Below are 20,177 nucleotides of genomic sequence, written 5' to 3' on the forward strand. Positions count from 1 at the left end.
GTGAATTGCAGTGGCTAAGTGGTCTTCAGGTCTGTGCTGCCTTAAATCTGTATCTACCAGAGTCCACTGGTTTCTTTGACTTCTTTCCCTCCTGTCTGATGTGCCCAGCCTCCCAGCTGGCCAGCAATGCTGAAAGAAACAAGTATCAGAGGCATCCAGATACTTGTACTGGCTGTGGTCTGTTCCTATGCTGGGGAGATGTTCCCTTCAGCTCCATAGGCAAGCCTTAAGCTTTCTTCTTACTGGAATCACTGGCTTACAGAACAGGCTCTCTGCATTGCTACTTTGATAGTGTGTAAAAGGCAAAGTTTTGCAAACTACCTTCTCTTAGGGTACATGCAGGATGGGTATAAAATTAACTGCAGCCTGCAGATGGTCCAGATTCCTCTCTCTAGCTCACCTCTCTCAGGCCCAGAAAGCAAATTGTAACCCAGTATGTGCTCAAGTAGGCGGGAAATATTCTAGATGCCGCTGCTCCTTCATCCATGAAGGAGCCTTTAAATATTTCTGTTTCCTTCCTTTTTGCCTGTGTAGCTGGGCTGAAGGTCTAAGAAAGCAGCAATTTAAGCTCATAGCATAAAATGTCCCTAATTGAGTGGGTAGCTTGCTGTGTTCTGTCCTGGTTGCTGCTGTCTAAAAGAATTATCACGGCTGTTGTCGGCCTTTTCCTCTTATCACTGCTGGTTCACAGCATGTGAAACTGAGAAGTGTAGTACCCATGAAGATTCAAGGGTTGTACTGCAGTTTTGCTCAAAAAATTAAATCATACTGGGACTCACTTTCTTCCTGACATTTTTCTCCTTACATATCATCTTCAGCTGATGCTTTACCTAATGCTCCCTAAGGTACAGTATAACCTCTTAATGTACCCTAACCCTGTTTGTGATAGTAATATTCTGGCATGAAATTCTGCATGTCTTACTCTGTCAAAACTCACACTAACGGCAATAAGCAGACTGGTTACTTAAGGGCTGAAATGGGTCTGTGAGAATTACGGTCTTTTCTTCTATGTATGGTTTAATTTCTGCTTCTGATTGGGATGCTTAACTTTAAAGTGGTACCTACCTTTGGCCTTCTTTTCAGTTAGTTTTAGAATGTGTAAGAATAGGTTGATAGGTATTTGATGAGGTTAATATTAACTCCAGCACTGCAGTGGCTGAACTTTCAGCATATTAGTTTTCAGACATTGCCTTCCTGAGACCATCTGTCTAAAGAAATCTGCCTCTCTCTCTCTCCATTTTCCCCATCATTTTCTCCTGATAGCCACTCTCCTCTTTCACTTATGCTTGACACTCATATACATGTTGGAACCCAGAGCTGCATCAAGCTTCTCCTTGGTTCACAGTTGCTATGGAAAATGTTATGCTGTCACACTCCAATACACAGATGGGAAAATGTGAGCCAGGGCTACTGTGGCTCCGACTGCAAGGAAGAGGATACAGGAGTGGAAAGAGATGACCACATGAGTAGAAAGAGCAGGGGCAGCATCCTTGTATATCTGTGCAGGTACATAAATGAGGGTATTTGCAGCAGAGATATCTTGTGTTCCTACCTTCCCCAAAGGCCTGCACAGCCTCAAGGTTCTCAGCCTTTCACTCTGTGGAAAAAGAGCTTTTAAAGACACTTCTAGCGTCTCCTAGCCTGAGGCCACTTATCCTTAGAGCCGGTCCCCAGCTCATTCCCAGTGCAGAGCATCTAGCTCCTTGCTGTGGTCCATGCCCCCCTGCCTCGACCACATAGTTCACAGCCTCTTCATCTTTCTGCCACAACTCCTCTCCTCCCATCCTAGAATTACCTTTTTTTCCAGGCCTCCCAGATCCCATCCTCCTTAACCTCTGTGCTCCATGCCATTTAAAATGCTTGTTCTCCCTATCTCACAGTCCTTAAAAGCTTCACCAGAGCCCTTGGCTCGTTGCCATATTCTCCTCCTACTCTCGGTCTTCCTCACTACAGCCCAGTGTTTGTGGTCTGGGGGCTGTTTCTTCTCCCATAGAGTCTCAGGTTCTGCAGTGCAAAGGTCTCCACATACCTTCTTTTTCCTTTCTTGTTGTACTTGAAGGCAGGAAAGAGGACAGGTCTAAACCGGGCACATACTAGCCCTTTGTATGCTGTAAGAGTGGATAGCTCCAGGCAAGGTCAGAGAAAGACTAAGCCAAGTAATTTATAAGCACGGTATATTTCTTAGAAAGCGTAGCCCTTTCTTTTTCTCTTGGCAAACAAAGTGTCCAGTATTCACCACATATCTTGTGAACCAACCTCAGGCCCAGACCTGCCTTTGAGCTGTTTGCTGTGGTTCTTCATGTGCTCATTTCTTTGTGTCACTGGTTACATAGTAACATTTCTGATTCTTGGATGAATGATGTTTTCAAACAAAAAAAGGGATGTGAACGCATTACTTTTGGTTCAGAACTTTTCATGAATGCAGCCATATGAAAATGTATTACATCAGTGTTTCCTGGATACTTGCTTTTGACAGGAAGCTTACTTATGTGAATGAAAGTTTGTGAAAAACAGTAATACTGAGACATGATTTTATAGGAGCCGGGGCTGGTGGTTAATTTCTGACAGTAGCAAACTATGATTGAGCGCAGTACAGAGCAGAAGCGTGAGCCTGGTGCAAACTGAGTATATCCCACCGTTTAAGGGTCATGGTTGCCAAAGAAGTATGACTTAGAGCTTCAAGTAAGTTTACAATCAGGACTGTGGGACTTACCTGCTGTTCCGTGGTATATTTTCATAAGCAGCTGTAGCATTTGGCTCACAGTCTTCTTTCTTCGCCTGCTCTGGTCCCTAATGCCCCACATCTCTGTCAGCTGCAGGACTCGGAGGACCCCTGTGAGCTAATTCACCTCACTCACCTTGCAGAAAATTGATGCATTTTGTCACAGGTCAACTTTCTGTGAGGTGATGAACTGTATCTGTCCACTGGGAGTCCAAACAAGCGCCTCAGTGCAAGGTAAGAAGTGGGAGTGTACAGCCAGAGGGGGAAAGGGAACCTTTAAAAACAGTGTAATGTTTGTGTTTTCAAATTGCATCCTTCCAGTATTTCACCTTCCCTGATGAAAACCACTAGGACAGGCTCATTGCATGCTGTTTTCTGGCTTGTTACTTAAACAACATGAAGTATCCAGCCATTAACTCCTATACTGTGAGCTTCAGCAGGCCAAAAAGGGGCCATCTTTCCAGCTCACTTGGAAGGAAAATGGCTGCGTGTCTCTGTCACCAGAACACTGAGAATAAGATCATGTGCCCCAGACAAGCCCAGATTCCTGCAGTCACAGATGTTAGTGAGAGTTGATGGGAAAAAGTGTCTTAGTGCTATGCTTATTCTCCTTTTTTTTCTGGGGACAACCAGGGGGCTACTGCAGGCTGTAATGAAAACAGCAGTAGCAGTGGGGTTTCTCCAACAATGACATCAAGGTTATAATACATTATGGTTTTGTCTGAGCTGTGTGTTTTCTTTCTGTGGAAAAGAAGTTATAGAATCATAGAATCATTTAGGTTGGAAAAGACCTTTGAGATCAAATCCAACTGTTAACCCAGGACTTCCAAGTCCATCACTAAACCATGTCCCTAAGTACAAGTGATGCATTGTAAAGCAGAATACGTACGTTATAAAGCAAAATACCAAAAGCACTGAAACAGCCCGATCCTCATCTAACAGTAGGAGCAGGCTGCAAAAGATTGTCACACTGTATTGTCTCTTTGGAAGATAAGCTGACAGTTATATGCCTTTCTGGAAGGGGACACTGGGCACCAAGTTGAAGTACTAAGATAAAACACACAGCAAGTGAGGCCAGACCAACTGAATACAAGTTTACATCTGAACCCAGACCCAAGATATTCCATGTACTGGCTTTAAAATGCTGGTGTTAAAATGATTTATAATATCGCAGCTGATTCATCGTCAGTGCCAAAATTGCCATTATTTTATTTCATGAACAGTAAGTGTACTGAAGCTTTGCCTTGTACTCCTCCAACAGTACATTTGTCTCAGTTTATCAGACTTACGTTTTTTCAGTCTGTACAAAGTCTTTCAGCTTGTTTGCATCAGAATTTTCATCTAGGACTTAAACTACGACCAACTAGAAATCTGCATAAATGTATTTTAAATCCTACACCAAGTAGTCTACTGCTAAAATGAAAGGTGACAGCTGAACACAGGTTCATCCCTGGCTTGTTAATCCACCTTCTGTCATACAGGCAATTTCACAAATTCAAATTAAATGGCAAGGTACATCCTCCACCAAAGTCAGACCTTTCACCTGCCACTTTCTTAGTATTTAAAAGGCAGAAGAACAGGATGGAAAACAGGTTGCTTTCACCTATACTTTTGCAATTCAGCAATCCCAATGCAACCAGACTAGACTAGATGGGAGCAAGATCTAGGCCAAGAAAGATGCATATTCTGCCACCTACTGTGCATCACCATCTGTCCATCACTGACTGAGGAGGGGCACTTTTTCCTTGCTTTAATGAACATGCAACGAGGTTTAAAAAAAAACTTTCAAAGATCTACGTACACAGCTGCATATAATCAGTATAATCAATATCTAAACTGCATCCTATTCTACTCTTTTCCTACTGACATAGTTGATCTTGGTGCAAAATCAGGGTTGTTTTCTGCTTACATGGAAACCAACAGGGTTGCTTTGTAGCTGTTTGAAAGCATCCTAAATGGAAGCTACCATTCTTCTGAGAAGGAAAGTTGCTTCTAGCAGGTTGTTTTCCCTATCTGATCTGTTCTTTGCTGTAGTCTTTCCTGTATGAAGCTTTCTACAGTAAATTTTCTCTCACCATCTGACTGATCAATATCTTCCATCTCCATTTTTCCAGAAGACTGCCTCAAAGATCATAGAGACAGAGTGTGAGAAAGTGGGGATCAAGTGATGCCTTAATAATATCCAGGCAACAGTGAGGGGACACACAGCTAGCCTGTCTGGAGGCAGGAGCTATCTATGGACAGTAGGATACTGGTACCCCACATGAATGATACAAAAGGGGGAATGAGGAATGGAAAAGAAGAGAGAAAAAGATGGTAAGGATGATCCTGGAGCTGGGAAAATGAAAGGTTATTTAAAATCAGTCTTCTATTTTTGAATCTTGAGTTTTCTTGAAGTTTTCTTATGTAGCTGTTATTTGTGAAAGCAGCCTTTTCTGTAAATGGACTGGGTTTTTTTCAGAGAACAGATATATTGAAGAGTAACTGAGAGATCAGTGTGAGTTAATGCATTTGCTCTTTGGGAGGACATTCAGTCAGCATGAGCATCACAAACTTAAAGTAATTATTTCCACCTACTCTCCACTTTAACACCATGCATCACCAAAACAAGAGTTCTTATTCCAAAGACAAAAGTCATTCAACCTGTCCTGGACTGTGATACTACAGTGGAGGAGAGAGCCTACATGTCTAGAAAATCACACACGGGCTACTCTGCTGTACCCCGTGAGATAATTTCTGCCCCCAGATTTGGAAGTCTGCTCTACAAGGATCAAGTCCTTTGATTTCATGGAAAATATCAGTCCTGATGAAAACAAGATTTATTCAGTTCACTCCACTTGTTTATTAAGTGGGAGAGGAATAACTCAACTGTTAATAAACCTTGTTTACTCCTGTTTCAAAAATAATGTTATTTGCTTCAGGTGATTGTATTTCCAGCTTTTGCTGCTTACTACCTTGATGAGAAGAGAACAGAAGAGAGGAAAAACACTAGAATGCAGGTCAAAGATGCACAACCATGGTAGCAGCTGAGCAGCAGGGCACATGAAATCTGTTCTCACGTACCTTTTCTTTGTGTGGGGTGCTCTGGTGCCTAATAATAAAACTAAGCTCAAGTGTAGCCTTTTACATTGGATCACTGGATTGTATTTCACTCATCTGAACGGCTGCCTGTTTTCACAAAAGCTGCAGGAATATAATACCTCTAAGATCTCTAGTATTCTACCTGATGTGACTGAAATTATTCAATGGGTTATACAACTATTGGAAGGTATTGTGACAGCACAGGCAAAAATACAGGCAAAGAAAATTTGTTCATAATTTTCTCCTTTGCTTCTACTGATTAGAGAGTCTTGATTTATTTATTTATTTATTTAATAATTCAGCTACTTTTGACATTAACAGTCCATTCGTGTCAATCCTGGATCCAGGTACAGGATGAGTATACAATCAGCATAATCCGAATTGTGCAAAGTTGAAAGTGAGCAAGTGACAAGGCTCAGGACTTTTAGGCAGAGTGTTTACAACGGTGTTTTTATTTTGTCAATGACTCACTGTACTGATTCACCCATGCTTTAGTAAAAGCTGCCTCATTTTGAGACTCTCACTGTTCAAATAGGGTTAAGATTATTCCCATTAGAACAGCTTGCAAAAGTTCTCTGGCAAAACTAAAGACGAAATAAAACTTGATTTTTTTTTCTGTAAATATAGAAATATTTAAAAATATATTTATTATAATTATAAATAGATAAAATTATATACAATTCTATTTTATTTATGATATATAAATAAATATTTATATTTTTAAAAATAATAAAAAACCCCCTGTAGTTTTAAGCAACGGCAACACTTCTTTAAGTACCATAAAATTGGCTTCCTAATTTTTTATTGGAAAAACAATGTTCTTCAGTACTGACTCAAAAGCTCTGAGGTATCCAAAAGTAGAGGTGACCCCTCAAGCCTCTAGTACCAGCATTCAATCAGGGCAGTAACCTTTAAATAGCTGAAAATAGGGACTGAAAGTGACTTAGCAGCTTCAAGTTGTGGACTTTCACTGGGTGCTTTTCAAAATGTGATGCTTTTGGTAAAAATGTGCATTCTTGTAATTAATGGCTCGGATCACCCCAGGGGTTCTTTGTCAAGCAGCTGTCTGCTGACTCTGAGAAAAGAAACCCCACCAAAGCAAACCAAACCCTTCTGACACAATAGATTTGCTTCCCACATGGAAGCATTTAAAGGGTGTAAGTGGGTCAGCATTCACTTCCCTGTTTATAAAAACCAGGTTCTTCTAAATGACTTGCTAAACTGCTGAACTATTTCAAGTAGTGCACGGGATTTCCACTCCCCACCCCCCACCCCTTCCCGCCCCATCCAGAGACGCTTTTTGTGCTGGGAGGGGGGGCTATAAGGTTGGTTTGCTTCCATGGGGGGGACCAGGCTGCCACCTTCCTGAGTGGTGTGTGATGTCTCAGCTGCTGGGGGCTGCCTGGGGGGGCATCTGCAGATGCCATCCTGGCATGGGGCTGGCTGTTTATTTTCAAAACCGTTGTACCTCAGCTTACTTGTAAGGCTCAGGCATGGGGACTTCTGCTAGAACTGGACTGTATATATTCCCTGGTTTGCCTGTAATTTGCAGCTTATGAAAACCAGATGGATGACTCCATGCTCTGCAAGTTAGTATAGGAATGGGAGCTTCTGACATAAGAGCAGCTTTTACAGAAAACACTGAGTTAAGAAGATTCAGGCTCAAGCTAGATTGCTTCTTCCCTCCCCCCCGCTTTTGTCTATTTTTACTGCATCATTGGTATGTGTCCAAGGAAAGTCAGCCATATCATTCGGAAATACAAGGGGATAAACTTTTGACTGTCGGATCTCTTCAGGCTGAGAGACTCCAGAGTAAATGAACTGGGAGAGAGAGAGAGAGAGAATTAAAAGGAGAGATTTCTTTAGGTGAACTTTTTTGGTTGTCTGCTCTGCCAACAGCAGTGTAAAATAACGAAGAAACTGCAGTAGTCCTTTCCCACTGTCTTTGTAAACAATGTAAGTTACCCTTTCACACTCGTCTCTGTCTGTGTGCTTTTTCTGCTTTTGAGTATTTTGTGAGAGCAGCGGTTTTGCAGCGAGTGAGCTCTTGCCAGGAGCTCTGCTGTGTGAGCGAGTGAAGGGCTTTGTCTGTCTTTCTCTTCTGGAAGTCAGGGCGGTAGCAGGGAAGCTGAGCAGTTTGCCACCACCTTTCTTTGACAGTCGTACTGGCTAAGCTTTAGACGGTTGTCGAAACCTTTAAACCTTTTCAGTATTTGTGCAGAAATGCGTTTGTAGTTGGCAAAAGACAATAGCAAATGTTTTGATTGAACTGTGTGTGTCAGGCTTGCTGTAAGAGCAGGCATTTCAAAAGGGGATTGTGTGATGCTGTGTAAAGAGGACAGGATGTGACAAGGAAAAACAAATGTTTCTTGCTCTTTAATGTTTAAAAGAAATAATTGAAACAGAGCCAAGGAGTTTGCCTAGGAAAGAAATAGTGATGTTTATTCAAAGCAAAATAGTGAATCTGTAAATGTGAGAGGACACTGCCTAGGTCTAATTAGGAGAGACATTTTACTTTTCACAGGTGTTCTGTTTTTTGAAGTTGGCAGTTGGCATTAATATTACTGTATTCTGTTGTTGTGCTTTTGTCAAGAGTAACTTGAGCCATTACCTGATGAGTAGCTATCCATAGGTTACTTACATCAGTTGATTTACCCCCTTTTAGTTTATTTTACTGTTTTCAAGATGCAGTCTAGGCAGACTGTCAGGCAGATTGCTAGGTTTAAGTAAAACCAAGGGATTATAATGCTAATATATCAGATAATACACCAAGAATAAGATAAAAATCACTCTGAACTCAAACATTCATTAGTCCAAAGCATTTACATAAGTGTTCATTTATATGGGGGCAAATAAGAACATTATGGTGGAAGTACAATGACTAAATGAATATTTCTTAGATAAGGATGTGGCATAAGAAACGTTGCTTTCTGTTCCAGCCATAGATTTATGATCTTTGAGGGCCATGGATTTATTACCTGGATAACATTCTGTGGCCAGCTATTGTGATTTAATAATCAGAATTCTTTTTCTTAAAATTCCACATTGCTGCTTGTGTGAGAACTGAAATTAAATTGACTAGAGGATACTGATGAGAGCTTCCAGACAATATGAATCTTTGGAATAAACTTCGGAATAAAATTATAGGGTTTGAAAAGCATATTTTCTTTTTCTGGTTTGGTTTTTAAAAATCTTATAAACTTGTTTATTTTAAAGATAGTCCCATAATTTTCTGGAAGGTAGATTTGTGATATCTGAAGCCTGGACTGGTTACAGAGAGAAGGTACCAGGAAGCTATTGTACCTGGTCTTGGGACTGCCTCACCCTGCTAGAAAACAAAGCCAGCAGAAAAAGGAGGTTATCCCTGTTTCCAGAGAGTTTTTTGGGGACGATCATTCTGTTGGCTGCTGACAAAATAAGTCTTCTGTGCTTTGGCCCTCATCCAAAACGGCTTACTGTAAACCAAACGTTTCCTCAAACTTCTCAGTAAAGCATTTCACAAGCTGGAGTTGTGAAGAAACTCCCTGGTTCGATCTGGACCTGAAGTGCCCACAGTTTGACTGTAAAGAACAGCTTGGCGCTTTCTTAATTGAGGGCTCATTTCAGTTCTTGAGATTCATCCTTTTTCAGGAGAAATGGCTTTGATGCTCCTTTAATGGCTTTCCTCAGGGAGAAGGCTAAACAGAACTTCTTTGTTGCTTCAAGGGACACTACTAACACATGCTGCTTGCGGGCCAGAAGGAAATGTGAAGTGGGTTTTATGACAGAACCAATTCTAGGTTTGATTATAGGGTTTCTGAGAAGAGGGAAAAATTAAAATAATGGAAACATTTATTTCAGCCACCTAGGAAAAATCCTTTGGTTTCTTTGCGTAATTCATAAAGAGAGACAGCATGTAACATGTCAGATATTAGAAGTACATATATTTTTAATGCCTTTTTTGGGGGGTGGGGTGTGTCTTAAATGTTTGTCGTTTTCACAGAAGTGATTTTCTATGTACTATCTAGAATATATGAGTTCAGTGAAATCTTGGTTTGAGACAAGCAGTGTCCATGGTCTGATAGCACGAGTGCTGTCTGAATTCTGCTATGTCCAGCAGCGTGCAGTGTTTGGAAAATCAGACCTTACCTGGACAAAGATGACAATACTGCTGGGGAATTTCCTCAGCCCCTGATAGTATTTTTCTCTGGCAATCCCAGTTTTAGCCTGAAGGTCAGGTTGTTTGCTGGAAAATCCCAGATAATTGGTGTTGAAGCCATCGTGAAAACATGCTGGGCCTGTCTTTGCCTGATAATGGAATTTCATTAATTCATAACAAAACTAGGATTTGGACAGCTTATATAAACACAGTGATACTCCTGATTCCTTTGAGGAAAACTGAGGAATTAAATGAACTGAAAATATTTTGGGTGTCCTAATGCAGAGAACAAAGTGTTGTGCATTACTATAGTGGAGTTGAAATTTAATCATCTGCGTAAAGTATTAAACTTGCACTGTTTTGCCGAAACATGTAATACTGTGCCTAGACACATGAACTATTTATACAAAAACAAAGGCACAGTGTATGGTATGTTAGGATAAATCCTTAAGCCAAGTGTAAAAGAATTGGATTTGATCAGTTGGCAAGCATATTGTCTCATCAAAATTAAGTGTGCATCAGGATACAAGTGTATCTAGTTTGAACTATTTGTTTGTACACAGCAGCAAACCATATGTATTGCTCCAAATAATAAATTCAGTTTATAAAGAATGATTCTTAATACAATTGCATTATAGAGGGTAATACCTCTTCAGGTTGAAATAGTTGTTTTAAGGACAGTACAATGTTCTGTATTATAAACAGCCACTAATTCCAAAGAAGCCCTAAAAATTTTCTCCTGGAATTTTGCCCATCCAGTGTTTTGCAGGGTAACATATATGAACTAGCTTTTTCCAGTTAGCTTTCAAGGACTATGATGAAGAAGGCCAGTGACTGTCAGATTGAAATCCACTATTGCAGATCCTACACTTAGCTGACAACTTCAACCAAAGTTAGGTATGCTATTTCCAGAGACTGCAGGTTGTGTGGTTATGTTATTGCTGATGTTTGTGTGTTACAAAAAACAGGAGGGCTGCTCAGCATTTGAAATGCATTACATGAGTTGAAAAAACAAGGCTCTTGCAACAAAATCAATATTTATTGAAAGGAATAAATGTTTTAAAGGAAATAATGATCGTTTGGAGGTTTCTAGAATGCTGAAGGGAAAAGAACAAGGCTTAGCATTCACATAAATAGACTTTACCTCTCTATACCTTCATTTTTGCTAGATTACTTTTAAAGACACACTTGCTTCTCTTAGAATTTGGGGCCGCTATTCTATTTGCTATGTGACATGAATGGATTGGAGGCAGTGCCTTGGTGTACTGTAAGGTTTATGTTTACATGTGCCTGTAATGGAAAGAGCTGCTTGGTTGCAAAGACTTAGCAAATGCAGTTTGGAAGAATTCCTTTTTATTTTTGATCAACTGGAATAGAGTCCACCTCTCACAGAACAGAACTCAGGATGACCTTTGGAGAGATGAAAATGGCATTTCCTGTCAAATTTTCTGAATTGTTGTATTTCTATAAAGACCAGATTGTATTTCTGTGGTTTAAATAACTAAATATTTATTGTATACTTCGTTACATTAAAGACATTTATCTTTGTTTTCTACCATAGACACTCTCGACATTTTCTGTCACGGGATCTGTAGACATATCCTGGCATTGCATGTCATAATAAGAAGAAGGCAATAGAAGTTTTATTCCAAAGTTTATTCCAAAGATTCATATTGTCTAGAAGCTCTCATCAGTATCCACTAGTCAATTTAATTTCAGTTCTCACACAAGCAGCAATGTGGAATTTTAAGAAAAAGAATTCTGATTATTAAATCACAATAGCTGGCCACAGAATGTTATCCAGGTAATAAATCCATGGCCCTCAAAGATCATAAATCTATGGCTGGAACAGAAAGCAACGTTTCTTATGCCACATCCTTATCTAAGAAATATTCATTTAGTCATTGTACTTCCACCATAATGTTCTTATTTGCCCCCTTCCTTCTATTGCCTTTCCTTCTAATAATTGGGGTGACTGGCGATATTTGGATTGGGCATTGCTTATTTTACAAGGGGAATCTAGCTGGAAGTCAGTAATTTAGTTGTATCACTGTAACAGCAGTCTGTAACTGGAATAGTATAAAGTGAAATAAATGACGTAAACATCACTCTAATGCACTGTGTGGGGATAGCCAAGGATCTAGTCAGCTGAGAAGTCTGCTGCCAACCAGGCAGCGTTCCCATTTGCCAGCTGGACTTTAGGGCAGTAACTCAAAACCAAATCCCATTCAAAAGGAAGATTTGAAATGGCAATTGGAATATAGTTCTTGAGATGCTGAAAAGACTGCGGCAGGTAGATGTTGGCTGGCTCCATCCATCCTGCTATTAGGTAGCTGCAGTAGGGTTAAAAGAGGCACAGCTAAATTAAGAAGGAGACTAATCATAGACATGTGAAAAGTGCTAGCAGCATGTATTCTGGCACTTCTTGCATTACATCGTGATCCTGTTAACACAAGCATCAAAATATATCGGGTATAGCTGGACTGCTACAATAGTTTACAAAGAAACTGCTGCTGGAATGGCTATGATCTTTTACTGCTAGGTATTATCTAGGCTATAATAACTTAAAGAATATGCCCTGCCACTAGGAGAAGACAAATGACTTAAAAATGTGCCGTAATCATGTATACCCTAAATGTTCCCCTGGAAGAACTCCAGACAAGTCTGCTTTTTACAGCCAACACTTTTGCGTATATGTAAAAGTATTATTCATTCTCTCTCACTTTAGAACCTTCTGAATATTATCACTTTTGGATGCATTTGAGAAGCAATTAATTAGGTGGATGGTGATCTTCAGTCCTTACTTGAGGGTGGATGTCCTCTCTGAAAGAGACAAAGATTGGACTACATGCAGTTACTTTTGATCGAGTTTTAAATGCATGAGATGAATGTTCAGCAATCTGCCTGCTCATAATCCAGTATGGATTTATTTGTCATAGTGTTATTAGTCTGCTTAAACATGTGTATGATCAGTTTATTTCTGGGTGATTTTCTGTTCTTTTGTCATGTAATGCTATTTGTTCTGTGCTACCATGAGCCTCTGTTCTTGATTATTTTTTTTATTTCAGCTCTGGAAATGCTGAGTGACAATCCCCTCTTTTTCTGCTGTTCTTTATGGGTGTTGGATGCTAGGTTTGAGGACATCTCGTTGTTGAACTTGTTATTTGGAAAATTGTAATGTGTGCAGTGATGGCTTAAAGAAAAAGTGAAAGTTTTAGCCTCTGCAAAGATTTATACTGTGCCTGCCTCCTTCTATGTCAAAGTTTAGTAGAACTGGGTTGTTTGTGAGCTTGAGGGTGTGTTATATACCAGTGTGTTTTATGAACTGCTCAGGAGTTGATTTAGCAAGGAATGAGCAACGGCCCAATTATTCTGAGCTATGTAACTCTGACTAGTATGAAAATATAAATGTGCAAAGATGCTCCTGCACCTTGTGCAGAACAAAACCCCTTTGAGGCAGTGATGGCATCTTGAGCAAATGCACTTGACACAATTACTTACAGAACAACAACAAAAAATGCACTCAAAAGATTTTGCTGAACTAGGAAATGCTCTTGAAAAAATCCCAACAATTATGTTTTTGTGTGCCTTTGAATGCATTAATCTCTAAAGTGGTCCTTGCAGAGACCTATATGTGTACCATATTTAGGCCCAGCTATATTTGGCCCACGATCTATATTATTAGAGAGCTCGCATACTCAGTGACAAACAGGACTTCCAAAAGAGCAGATGCCACTAGGTTTAGTGATGCCAGGTGTCTTCAAGGCCACCCTGGTTCTTCTGAGACCAGCTATATATTGTAAATACTGTAAATCAAGCTGCTTAGAAATTCCTGAGGAACTAAAATGACCCCCAGGAGTGAAAACTCTGGACTGAGGCACAAGACTTCTGCAGCATACATAAACTGTTGAAGAGGAAAGACTGCTACGGTTTGTCTGCATTCGCACAGTATTTTTTTCCTTCCTTTTCCAGTGAGGAAACAGTATTCATGAAATACCCTCCTACAACTTTCTTTCCCGTAATCCCTATAATGGTGGAAGTTTTACTGTAAACCTTCAGGGATTAACTACCACAACATAAGCTTCTGCAGGTCATGGCGGGGGGGATTTGTTATCCTGAAGGCAGATTTAATTTGATGTTTAAAGCTCAAGTAATTGCACTGTACTGGGGTTGGGAAACCTAGGGCCCATAAATCAGGTAGCAGCCTAATTTTGTACCATCTGAGGGTGTTTTTTTTGTCCTGAGTGTTACTCTGAGAAAACACTATGATATGGGTTAGTGTGTGGTCTTCCCAGTGTGCTTGAAAAGCTTGCTGGACCCTTTGCAAAGAACAGGCTCTTCTCTTTACTTACTCCCTAATCCTTAGTCTGTGCAGCATAGTCTTGGGAACAACTGGTCTTTCTGCATCTCAGCTCAGAAAACATTTTATAATAAAGAGATAAAGTTAAGTGTGCACCATGAAGATTTCATCCTATTTATCAAATATGCAGTGGTAATATTTTTTTGTCTTGCATCTAAAATAGCTGGAAATAAATTTTGATTGTGAAATACAAACATATTCGGAGACACTTCGTTATTAATCGAGTATCCTATGAAGTATCCTCTGCTACGAACACGGGCTGAGAGAGCTGGGGGGGTCAGCCTGGAGGAGAAGGCTCCGGGGAGACCTTCTAGCAGCTGCCAGTGCCTGAAGGGGCTACAGGAAAGCTGGGGAGGTATGTTGTACAGGGGCCTGCAGTGATGGGACAAGGGGGAACGGCTTTAAACTGGAAGTGAGTAGATTTAGGTTAGATATTAGGAAGAAATTCTTCCCTGTGAGGGTGGTGAGGCACTGGAACAGGTTGCCCAGAGCAACTGTGGCTGCCCCATCCCTGGACGTGCTCAAGGCCAGGCTGGACGGGGCTGGGAGCAACCTGGGCTGGTGGAAGGTGTCCCTGCCCATGGCAGGGGGGGGTGGAATAGGTAATCTTGTAGGTTCCTTCTAACCCAAACCAAGGTAATCTTGTAGGTTCCTTCTAACCCAAACCATTCTGTCATTCTATGACTCTATTGTAATTACAGATGAATAATTTCCCATTCATTCATAAATGTAATCCTTTATTTAAAATCTCTCAGTGGAGATAAATGTAATTCTTTATTACACAGAGAACAGAAGACAGTATGTAACAGAGGACTGTTTTAGAAGAACTGCTACATGTTCTGCGTAGGCAGAGAACCCCTCATCCCTTAGCTTCCTCATTCTAATTAACTTTTCTACTATTCCCTCCTACAAAAAAATAATAAAAACCCCAGACTAGACTGGTGCATGCAAAAATGTTTGTATATAGTAAGGTGAATTTGCAAAAAATGAGTAGCTCTGCTTCCTGTTCTTGCAAAATCCAAAATTTTGTTTGTCTTATCAGAAGCTGACACATTGCATGGTGTTGAATATAGGTAAGCAGAATAACAGGAAGGCTTCTTCCCCTGTTTAACTTTTGGGATAGATTTTTATCTGTGCTCCTGAATGGAGGACTTTATCCTCTCAACAGCCATCATTGTTTCACCTCTGGGATGTGCCCTCCCAGAAGGGTCTGCTCTGAATATGTGCACCCTCCGGAGTTACCTATATTGAGGAAGGTGAACAACTTTTAAATGAGGAGAACCAGGATAGTGATCAATGCATGATTTTTTCAAGCTCTGTGGCATTGCTTTTAGAGTGATATAGAGTACCTCAGCAGAGAAACAAGATAAATGTCACTCTTAAGAAAATATCACTAGAAGTCTTTTTTTTTTTTTTTTTTTCCCTTAAGGATAAAGTAAATTTGAAAGGGTAGGAGCAAGTGGGGAGAAATCCTAGGTTGGCATTGTATGTATTCACTGTGAAAGGGTTGTCTGCTTGGGGCGATGACTAGTGAGTCCCCATTGTTGTGTGTCTGGTTTGTCTGACGTAGAAATGGGTGTACACGCTACAGGTACTCTGTGGCCCTGAGTAGCATTCTTCAGGCAAGAGTAGTGTATTAAGGAAGCTGTCTGATGGATTAATTTCACCTGACATCCCTAAATGGCAGGGCTCTGCAAAGTGATAAAAACAGCCCTGTGGAGCCATTAATGTCTATTAGCTATGCCAACAGGGAGTGGCTACTATGACAGCTCCTGTGATGTCTACACTGAGTATTTTGAAGGTTTGTCTGGGTCAAATCAAAAGTAAATCTAGCTTAGCCTTATAATTTGGGTGGCGGCTGACAGTGGATGTCTACAGAAGGGCATAAGAACAGATCAGACATACCATGGTACTCTCCAGAATGCTCTTTCATGTTTAATGGTTTGTACTTCCAGTTTTGCTTCTGGTAGAGGTGGTGGTTTTGTATTTTGAAATCTTTAATTTATTTATCCACCGTGAATTTGTCCCTCTCACCTGGAATGCCTGTAAAATATTGCCAACTGTAGCATCTTAGGGCAATGAGTTTCACATCTCACAGGGTGAAGGAGTGTCCAGCACATTACTGGTAGCCTTAAAAGAGGTTTCTCATCAGTGGGCAATAAAAAGGAAGAGTAAAAAGCAATAGATAGAAATTGTGAATGAAATTTAACTCAGAGTACAGCATGCCCCACTTACCAAAAACCTAGCAATTGCTGTTTCATCAGGCTTCCAAAAACGTTTAATTGAAATACATCCTAACAGCTCCTTCCTGAGTTAGGGAAGTTCAGTACCTGAGATAGTGCAGAGTCTGTATGTCCTGTTTGTAACTTGTTTTCCACATGGATTTCTCAATTACTTTTAACAGCAGAGCCTAGATCTGGTTACCTTACACACATCTCTAATGGGTTTTGTCATTTACTACATATAACCTGTATCAGTAACAGCATGGTACATCTTGCCACAGTCATCACAAGGACTACTTCTAAAGTGTCCGGCAGTTCTTATATCTGCTCATAGAGTTTGCAAAGGGACGAGGATGCTAAGATCTGCTCCTGTTCTCTGACTGCAAAACATTCAGCTATATAAGCTACTATGTTGCTCCTCTTTCTTTACAAAAATAGTCCAAAAACTCATCCAGATTAACAGCTGGCTATGAAAACTTGTTTCATAGTTTAGAAAGATACTTAGTGTCCCAGATAGGGTTAAATGGCGATAGTTGAATTGTGTGAGGCATTACGACATGAGTTACCTATCCTGGCACAGGATTTGTGTTCTGTGTATCTGGTGCCTTTCGCAGTGGGATTCTGGTATCTGGAAGAGGTTTTCAGGTGCTATTACAATCCAAATGATAATGTGGCTGATTTAAGACAATACTGTTCTTAGGCTGTCCTAATGCTGGTGTGTTTTCCAAGTGCATTTTTTTTTAATTATTTATTTAAAAATACAGCTGCATGCACATAGTTATTGTTTTGTATACTGTCTCCTAATTTGTTTTTCATGTACTTAAAAATGTACTGGGTTTCCTGTGAAGTAAAATGGATATATTTTCATACAGGAATGAATGTACTGTGTATCCCAGTTCAGCTTGGGAGAGTCTTAAAATTGTGTCATATGAGTGATTCTACTTTCCTCCTCTTTCATTAGCTGTTACTTCACAAGTTGTGATGTCAGTTGAAAGGACTGATACTCATGCAAGCAGGTATGTATGAGGCTCTTCTAAGAATGTGATTTTGTAGAAGTCTGGCCTATGTCAGCACTGGGGATTTGCTTATGAGCAGCCTGGCAATGCCCCTGTAGGAACCTTGGGCATCTAGCCTGAGCCTGCCCTGCATGATGAGAATGTGGAAGAGATGTCTAAGAGAAAGCTTAGTAAGAGTTATTTTTGGAGATGAAGGATAAAGGTAAACACCTTTTACTACTGCTGCTCCATGCAGCTTATGCCAGGTATAAAACCTTGTACCTCAAGGAAAAGGCTTGAGGAAAACCTGGGCTGAGCCAGACTAGCTTCTTGGTAGGCCCTGAGAAAGGGCCTCTAGGACTGCCTGGAGATCCAGCCTGCTCAGGGGTATGGTGGGCTTTGCAGTCACATAACCACATCTTACTGGGGCTGTGCTGAAACTCTGCTGTGGAAACTTATAGTGGGAATTAATGCATTTCTGCAGATAAGGCACAAGATACGGGGAGCACTTTGCCTCTGCTGTAGAAAGGTTTCAGCTTTTTCCAGTAACAACAGTTCTTTAAATAGGAGCACTGGCATGCGATCAGCAAATGAGTGTCCTTGCTGAGGACTGGAAAGACATGTTTACTGGGTGAAGGTCAGCCATTGGGTGTTTCCAAGTTGTGAACTGCTGGAGCTGACTACTGCTAAGTCAAATGGAGTGGCTGCGTGAGTATGGAGGAGGACACCGTGTCACAGCCAGCCCGCTCAGGTTCTGTGCGCTTGGGGCTCCCCATGGGAGCTGTAGGTGGCTTTTTGTTACTGTTGTTTGGTTCGTTCAGCTCCTGTACCTACAGCCATTGTTAAAACCCACGGAGCTCCTTTTGCCAAGGTTGTTCTGACATTGTTTCTCACTATTGCTGGTGCTGCCAGACTACCTGCTGTATGCAGCTGCGTGTTTACCTACTTGCCGTGAAAGTTCAGTGTTGCGTTTTTGCCAAGGTAAAGAGCTTGCCTGGGTAAACCTCTGCCTGCCACTTAACGCTTGAGCAAGGTTTTCTCTGAACCCAAGGACGATACGAATGTCTAGACATATTGCTGTGTTTTAGAAAGACATTTCCATTCTGAAGAAAACTTAGACATAGAAGGTAACATCACTGCTGGACTCTGGGCAAGAAAATGAGGTGGGTACTGTACAAAAGCTATGGTAAATATGGAACTGCAGCAACCAATATTTTGTCTTCTAAGGAATAAGTGCTGCAAAGGATTTGAGCCCCAATTCAGCCTGCTCACAGGCTGGAGGGGGGTTCTTCCTGCCCCCTCATTCTTAGTCCCTCTCCCATGATGTGATTTTGGCAGAAACCTTACCTGTGCAGGCACCCTATCTGCTGTGTGCTAAGATGTGAATCCTTTCAGTTTCTGCCTCCATTGTTTGCTTTTTAAATGCTTAGATTCTGTCTGCTGTGTCTTGCTGTGAAACACCTGTTTTTTTTCTCCCAGTTTATTTTCCATATGCTGTATCTGCTGGAAAATAGGATTTTGAAGGCTGCAAGAAAAAAATTCTAAAGGGCTCGTAGTCTCTAAGTTGATTTTGTGAAGTTACATGGCATGTAGTGATTGCCTGGTGTTGACTTCTCCCTTGCTGATTTGAACTTTGTGCTAGTTCAACAAAATCCTACTGAAGTAAATGGAAACAGAAGCAGAGGAACTTTAGTTCTTTTTAGTCAACAGAGAATATATGACTAAGCCCCAGCACCTGGTGTGTATCATCTCTTCTGAAGGGAGAGTTGCAGAAGTGTAAGATCAAGCGGAGGTGCAGTGTGGTGCTGGGTCGGAGGAGTGTCTTAGGAGGGAGTGGAGGGCATGGTCTCTGGGCAGTTCAGTGTTCACTGCACAGCTCAGTACAAAAAGCACTGAGCGTTTGCTACTTGCTTTTACTTTTCTTGCTATTGCTCAGCAACTCTGAAGAAAATGCCTAGAGCATTTTTCAATGTACCTTATACTAAAATTATGTAGAAAAGGCCAAGGACCTCTTTCCAAATAGATTCCTGCCCAGCCTTTTCTTTTTTTCTGCCCAGTTTTTTCTATGTACTACCTGATGGCCTGTGCCTGGAGGGGTTAACAGTGATTAGTATGGAGTCTCCACGCAGCACTTTTATTTCAAGTAGCATTTCGGAGCTGATGTTTATGGAAGCAGCAATGATTTGATGTGCAGTTTTAATTATTTATCAGTTCAGTTTGGTTTTATTTGAGCCTGTGTACCTATAAAGGCTGAACGGAGAACTGTCAGCATTAAGGAAACAGGTAGGCCTAGAGAGTCAAAAATGTACCATCGTGAGGGAGATGTTACCAGCACTAGGTAGTTAACCAGGGTAGGCTTTTTTTCAGTACAGGTGCTCTGACTCACTGCTTCGGATGGCAAGCGTACGATTTAGAATCCTTTTACCTAGGCCTGCACAACACCTAGCTCCTGAAATAATTACTTGGACCTACCTCACTGCAGATACTATTTTTTTTTTAATAGGTCACCTGAGAATATGACATTTTATTAAACATGGAAAGGCCCTGAATGACAATTCTGAGGCTGTAATTTAACCTGATATGTGACAGTTTAATCCTATACTTTCCCTTGGCATGCCCTTTCCCCCTCATTTCCTACCCCTTCTCTCTGAAATGTCGT

General features: G+C 40.9%; 1 protein-coding gene across 16 annotated transcripts in view; it reads left to right on the forward strand.

The window, feature by feature from the left end:
* The window catches only part of TRIM2 (tripartite motif containing 2), a 117,782-nt gene that overhangs the window by 47,144 nt on the left and 50,461 nt on the right, over window positions 1-20,177 (forward strand). For 2 of the 16 annotated variants that reach the window (XM_027801659.2, XM_027801658.2), the window contains exon 2: window positions 17,485-17,539. The exons of 6 other annotated variants lie outside the window; for them this stretch is intronic. The gene's annotated coding sequence lies outside the window, so the exon portion shown is untranslated. 8 more of the 16 variants (XM_027801661.2, XM_055702115.1, XM_027801655.2 and 5 more) reach the window with 6 other exon arrangements.

This window comes from Falco cherrug, chromosome 1 (genome assembly GCF_023634085.1).
Source record: "Falco cherrug isolate bFalChe1 chromosome 1, bFalChe1.pri, whole genome shotgun sequence".
Lineage (NCBI taxonomy): Eukaryota > Metazoa > Chordata > Aves > Falconiformes > Falconidae > Falco > Falco cherrug.